Raw genomic sequence first — 5697 nt, forward strand, 5'->3', positions numbered from 1 at the left:
GTTATTTTGCCACCTTTCGGTCGGTCGTTGTGTTTTAGGTAATTATACAATTACAATGTCGATAAGTCGAGTCACGTGTGGAAACATGAAAGTCAGAAGAATAAATACAAAGTTTTAGCTGAGGATTTCAGCATTTGTCAATAAACGGAGTATATCAAGTTAAAAATACAATTGAGTAAACTGATGTTACTTCTGTCAAATAAAATACATTCTAACAGCAGATAATTTGCTGCGTAGTTGTGAGAATTTGCACTCTGCAAACTTGTCGAAACACAAAGTAAAAGTTAATATTCAGCATAACCAATGTCGCTGTTGTTGAAAATGTTCATCAGTAGAATGAACGTCGTCGATTTAAAAGTTGATGGCTCAACATGAGAAGCCAAGTCAAAGATATTTCTTCATATTCATCGCCTCATATATAAGCGGTGTTAAAGTTGATTTTCATCGAGAATGAAAATGTCATCTTTCCTTTGTTTCTCCGTTTGTCGTATTCGCTGCCAAAAAAGAATAAAGCGATTAGTTTCTTGTTAATATTAATATTTGTTAATTATTCATCAACATGTATGTTGGGGTGGATCAACTTACCTCAATATTTGCAGCTGGTTTGTTTCTTGTTTCTTTCACTACATCAGTTGTTCATACAACTTGCATCAGCTGGTAGTTATTAAACGATATACCACGTGATACGGTCACGTGATGCCATCGACTTGTTTTAACTTCTCATCATCTTCAACGGTTGAAGTTTTCATGATGATCATCTTGGTTTTCCTTGAAGTGTAATTGTCGAATGCGTGTCGCTAATGACTTGGATGAGGAGGTGTTCTCGTATTTATAGTGAGCCCAGCGTACCCCACATAACAAGTAAACATATATGACAAAGTGAATTCGACACCGAAACTATTGTCGAAACGCCTGAACAGGCGCCTACAAAGCTTTCCCACATCCCGAATGAAGATTCTGGTGTCGATTACATATCACCGGCGGATGACAACATATGTTGAGGTAGCTTATCCACGCGACCATTGTGAGTTGGCAAAACTACACGATCTCATGAGTCTGAATGAGATTTGGTATCATATTTCCTAATTGCATGTTTTTTATTATTTGCAACAATTATTCAGATTTGTAGAACAAACAGTAAAAATGGAATGTTGATCGCATCTAACTTTCAACTTGTGTGCCAACACATTATTGATCCAACGACATTTTAATAATTTTATAATACGGTGTACTGCGAAAATTTGTGCTATAAATAAAATATCTAACTCTTTTCAAACATCCGTTGCTTGTGTTTGTTTACTTTGGTTTTATCAACATGGAATAGGTACTTAAGTTTGGTCAAAACCTGTTTCCTACGAATTTGATTTTGATCTTTCTTGTTCTTTGTGGTAGTAAACAAAAGCATGGATAAATGTATCATATTTTCTTACGACTTCTATGAACCATTTTTAATTGTTTAAAACACGATTAGGATGTTTTGATATAGTGTACCAAATGTGTTTTATATTACCCCGTAAAACTATATGTACGATTTCTCGTTTCTCGTGATCTACGTCATGTAATCTATTTGAAACGTTTAATCGAGTTCTTATTTCCAAACATTAATACATATGTTTTTTTCGGCTACTCCACTATAATGTCGTACATACGTTACAAGTTTTTACATCGGACTGTATTTTATTACCTTAACATATGTCCAGGTTTTGTCCAAAAATACGAAACAGTCACACAACACAAGAACATGTTACAACACGATTTCAAACATCATTTCTGGTGTTGTCGTTATTTTGCCACCTTTCGGTCGGTCATTGTGTTTTTACGTAGTTATAAAAATTACTATGTCGATAAGTCGAGTCACGTGTGGAAACATGAAAGTCGGAAGAATAATTTCTAAGTTTAAGCTGAGAATTTCAGCATTCGTCAATAAACGGAGTATATCAAGTCAAAAAATACATTTAAGTAACTGATGTTACTTCTGTCAAATAAAATACATTCTAACAGCAGAAAAATTCTGCGTAGTTGTGGGAGTTTGCACTCTGCAAACTTGTCGAAACACAAAGTAAAAGTTGATATTCAGCATAACCAATGTCGCTGTTGTTGAAAAAGTTCATCAGTAGAATAAACGTCGTCGATGTAAAAGTTGATGGCTCAACATGAGAAGCCAAGTCAAAGATATTTCTTCATATTCATCGCCTCATATACAGGCGGTGTCAAAGTTGATTTTCATCGAGAATGAAAACGTCATCTTTCCTCTGTTGCCCCGTTTATCGTATTCGCCGCCTAAAAAGAATGGAACGATTAGTTTTTTGTTATTATTAATAATTGTTAATTATTCATCAACATGTATGTTGGGATAAATCAACTTACCTCAATATTTGCAGCTGTTTTGTTTCTAGTTTCTATAACTGCATCAGTTGTTCATACAACTCGCACCAGCTGGTAGTTATCAAACGACACCATGTAATATGGTCACGTGATGCCATCGACTTGTTTTAACTTCTCATCATCTTCAACGGTTGAAGTTTTCATGATGATCATCTTGGTTTTCCTTGAAGTGGAGTTGTCGAATGCTTGTCGCTAATGACTTGGATGAGGAGGTGTTCTCGTATTTATAGTGAGCTCAGCGTACTCCACATAACAAGTAAACATATATGACGAAGTGAATTCGACACCGAAACTATTGTCGAAACGCCTGAACAGGCGCCTACAAAGCTTTCCCACATCCCGAATGAAGATTCTGGTGTCGATTACATGTCACCGGCGGATGACATCATATGTTGACGTAGCTTATCCACGCGACCATTGTGAGTTGGCAAAACTACACGATCTCATGAGTCTGAATATGATTTGGTTTTATGTTTCTGAATTACACGATGACTGACGCCAATAGAAGACAACTTTCTACGAAATTCGTCACGACGTATATTAGATAGACATGTGCTAACTATACAAAACTGTATTTACAATCACATGGAGAATACACTTACTAGTTCTGTCTTTCTTACGTGTTATTTTGTCACTTTGACTTTGCGCACAAAATGTCGTGAAAAGATCAGGTTGAAACATTTAAACGGATAAACTATTGTTGTGAATTTTTAGAGCCTGATTGAGATTTGGGATTAGTTTACCTTATTAAAATGTTTTTTTTTTCGTTTTGTAGCAGTGATTAGATTTGTAAGCCATTTGGTATGATGCTGTGGTGACCAAATCTAATTTTCGAAACGGTTTTGCATAAGAATACTATTACTGACTTTTTAATAGCAGTATGTACCACCAATTTTTGTAATTTGTTAAAAGTGAAGAATCTTATTGTTTATGCAATTTTTTTTCTTGGATTGATTTACTTTTCGTCTACCAAAAATTGCCCACTTTGGTTTGTATACTAAATTAATTTACTACGAAATTAGCTTGTCTTCTTTATCGCCCTTTTACAAAATATCATGAACGTAAATTTAAACATGTGTTATAGGTTGACTTTTTGTTCCTCATGAACTACAACACGTAATTATTAACGAAACTGTTATTAGGTTCTTGTTTTACAATCGTCATACACGTATTTTTGCACTCTTTCATTATTATAACGTTCATACAAATGCAACAACTTTTTATATTGGAGAAAATTTTATTACCTTAACATATGTCGAGGTTATGTCAAAAATTCGAAAACATTACACAACAATAAGAACATGTTACAACACGATTTCAAACACCATTTCTGGTGTTGTCGTTATTTTGCCACCTTTCGGTCGGTCGTTATGTTTTATGTAATTATACAATAACGATGTCGATAAGTCGAGTAACATGTGAAAACATGAAAGTCGGAAGAATAAATACCAAGTTTCAGCTGAGAATTTCAGCATTTGTCAATAAACGGAGTATATCAAGTAAAAAATACAATTGAGTAACTGATGTTACTTCTGTCAAATAATATACTTTCTAACAGCAGATAATTTGCTGCGTAGTTGTGAGAGTTTGCACTCTGCAAACTTGTCGAAACGCAAAGTAAAAGTTAATATTCAGCATAACCAATGTCGCTATTGTTGAAAATGTTCATCAGTAGAATGAACGTCGTCGATGTAAAAGTTGATGGCTCAAAATGAGAAGCCAAGTCAAAGTTATTTCTTCATATTCATCGCCTCCTACAGGCGGTGTCAAATTGATTTTCATCGAGAATAAAAACGCCATCTTTCCTTTGTTTCCCCGTTTATCGTATTCACTGCCTAAAAAAGAATGAAACGATTAGTTTCTTGTCAATATAAGATTTATTAAACATTCATCAACATGTATGTTGGGATGAATCAACTTACCTCAATATTTGCAGCTGTTTTGTTTCTTGTTTCTTTCACTGCATCAGTTGTTCATACAACTTGCACCAGCTGGTAGTTATCAAACGACACCATGTGATACGGTCACGTGATGCCATCGACTTGTTTTAACTTCTGATCACCTTCAACGGTTGAAGTTTTCATGATGATCATCTTGGCATTTCTTGAAGTGGAATTGTCGAATGCTTGTCGCTAATGACTTGGATGAGGAGGTGTTCTCGTATTTATAGTGAGCCCAGCGTACCCCACATAACAAGTAAACATATATGACGAAGTGAATTCGACACCGAAACTATTGTTGAAACGCCTGAACAGGCGCCTACAAAGCTTTCCCACATCCCGAATGAAGATTCTGGTGTCGATTACATATCACCGGCGGATGACAACATATGTTGACGTAGCTTATCCACGCGACCATTGTGAGTTGGCAAAACTACACGATCTCATGAGTCTGAATATGATTTGGTTTTATGTTTCTGAATTACACGATGGCTGACGCCAATGGAAGACAACTTTCTAGGAAATTCGTACGCAATATTAAAGTGACGTATGCCAGTGCGTGCAGAACTCATTTTAACGATTCTACTCTGCTGGAGAACTTAACTCGTTAGTTTTGTTTTCTATATACATACAGTATGGTGGGGAGAGATGAGACACCCTTTCTTTCTATTTTCTCTTTCCAATTGGTAGTAAATCAAGAACGTTCGATGAATTATAAAGCCGTATATCGTCACGACTCCCATAGACCGTTATAAATTGTTTGAAACACGATCAAGATATTTGGATATTAAGTACTAAGGTTGTCCCATCTTCCCCCACAGTACTATATGAAATTTTGATTTTGCATCTGCACACAACAAAACGTGAAAACATGTTAAAGCGTAAAATCAATAAATTATTGTTGTGAATTTATCGAGCCTGATTGATATTTGGTAATAGAAATTACCTTTTTACAAGTTTTCTACCGTTTCATAGCAGTGATATAGATTTGTAAGCCATTGGTTTGAATGTTATTGTGACCAAAATCTAACTTTCGAGTGGATTTTGCATAAGAATATTAATCGATCGACATTTAATGACTTTAAAATATGCAGTATATATCACCAAACTTTGTGTTTAGTTACAAGTGAAGCATTTTTATGTTTAAGCAACTACTTTTTTGAAATTATTTGTTTTTCGTTTACTAAAAATTGTCTATACGGTATAGTTAGTACCAAATCAATTTACTACGAAGTTGGCTTTGTTGTTCCTCATCGCCGTTTTACAAAATAACATGAAGATAAAATAAAACATGTGTTATAGGTGTGACTTTTTGTTCCTCATGAACTACAACATGTAATGAATAACGAAACTTTCATTAAGTTCATGTTTT

General features: G+C 34.8%; 2 long non-coding RNA genes across 2 annotated transcripts; both read right to left on the reverse strand.

Annotated features, from left to right (window-relative positions):
- Positions 1–197: 197 nt before the first annotated feature.
- Positions 198–2576, reverse strand: LOC113475472. Its single transcript, XR_003397224.1, has 3 exons — positions 2368–2576; positions 586–2280; positions 198–494 (listed from the first exon to the last, which is right to left on the reverse strand). It is a non-coding gene; the product is annotated as an uncharacterized LOC113475472 (long non-coding RNA).
- Positions 2577–3607: 1031 nt separating this feature from the next.
- LOC108950675 lies at positions 3608–4949 on the reverse strand. The gene is made up of 2 exons (XR_001975319.2): positions 4308–4949; positions 3608–4220 (listed from the first exon to the last, which is right to left on the reverse strand). It is a non-coding gene; the product is annotated as an uncharacterized LOC108950675 (long non-coding RNA).
- Positions 4950–5697: the final 748 nt, after the last annotated feature.

Source organism: Ciona intestinalis, unplaced genomic scaffold, assembly GCF_000224145.3.
Source record: "Ciona intestinalis unplaced genomic scaffold, KH HT000561.1, whole genome shotgun sequence".
NCBI classification, from domain to species: Eukaryota; Metazoa; Chordata; class Ascidiacea; order Phlebobranchia; family Cionidae; genus Ciona; species Ciona intestinalis.